This window comes from Cyprinodon variegatus, unplaced genomic scaffold (assembly GCF_000732505.1).
Source record: "Cyprinodon variegatus isolate N-32 unplaced genomic scaffold, C_variegatus-1.0 Scaffold600, whole genome shotgun sequence".
NCBI classification, from domain to species: domain Eukaryota; kingdom Metazoa; phylum Chordata; class Actinopteri; order Cyprinodontiformes; family Cyprinodontidae; genus Cyprinodon; species Cyprinodon variegatus.
In genome coordinates this window covers 539,309-540,628 of record NW_015151053.1, presented here as the reverse complement: position 1 = coordinate 540,628, position 1,320 = coordinate 539,309, and positions in this window count along the sequence as shown.

Below are 1,320 nucleotides of genomic sequence, written 5' to 3'. Positions count from 1 at the left end.
ACAGTCAGGTTCTTTTCCTCCTCCGAGTTAAATGACGTGCTGAAAGGGATGGGAATAACAGATGTGTTTGGGGATCAGGCGAATCTGAGTGGCCTTGCAGAGGAAAAGAACCTGACTGTTTCGGAGGTAAGATGGGAAAATATGAAGGAAAGGTCCTTGCTTATGTTATCTTAACACAATCAACTCACTCTGCTTTAATTGCACTGTAAAGGTTGTGCACCAAGCCACGCTGGACGTAAATGAGGTTGGAGTCTATGCTGGAGCAATTACTCGTATTAGACTCTATCCAGAGCCCCTTATATATGGTGCCATCCCAGAGATGAAGTTCAACCGCCCTTTCATGGTGATCATCACAGAGAGAAACGCAGAAAACCTTCTTTTTATCGGCAAGATTGTCAACCCAATCATCTGAGGAAAGACAGCTTTTGTTGGTACAAACTGAATACAATGGAAATACTTTGTTTGATGCCTTGTTCCAAATGCATAAACAAATATTTTCTGTTCTTTAATAAAAAAAAGAGATTGCACAATGATTTGCTTGACTAAACCTTTTTTAAGACAATGGTTTCACTTAGTAGCTATAGAGTTTTTACGTTCCTACTCATATTTTTTTTTACGTGTAGTCAATAATATTTCCTGGCTTGGTTTTCTTTAAAATCTACACAGTGGCGATGATATAATAAAAACATACATGCAACACTGGGTAACACTTCACAATAAGGTTCACAAAATTGCATTAACTGCTAGAGAGTGCATAGGTAACTAATAAGGAACTAATGGGTAGTTAACCAGTAGTTACTGCAGAAAACTCAGCCCAGCCTTATTATGGGATGACTGCACAGTTAGGATAGATATATAGAGTAATTAATCATTAACTAGTTGGTAGTTACCAAGGAAACCAAAGTGGAACTAAAAAAGAACTAAAATATAGTCAAATAGTTAGTAAGTAAGTAATGGTTATTGATATAGCACTTTTCATAGACTTTGACGTCACAAAGTGCTTCACAAAATTACAATACACATTAAAATACATTAGAGGACTACTGGTTCGTTACTGCAAAGTCAGGGTAGAAATTCTCAGTGTGGGTTTTGAATAAACCTCAAGCATTGAAATCACAGCCTATGAAAAACTACTTTACTCAATACCAAATTATTGGCTGGCTATTATATTACGTAATCAGTTGAGTCAAGCATAATATTAAGTCGTATCAGTACCTGACCATTATCTTTATTTGTATATCCTAAAGTAAAGTTGAGGATAATACCAGGTACTATCCTCATTACAATCATTACTTTTTTTTTTGCCCTTAATTAAAGTGT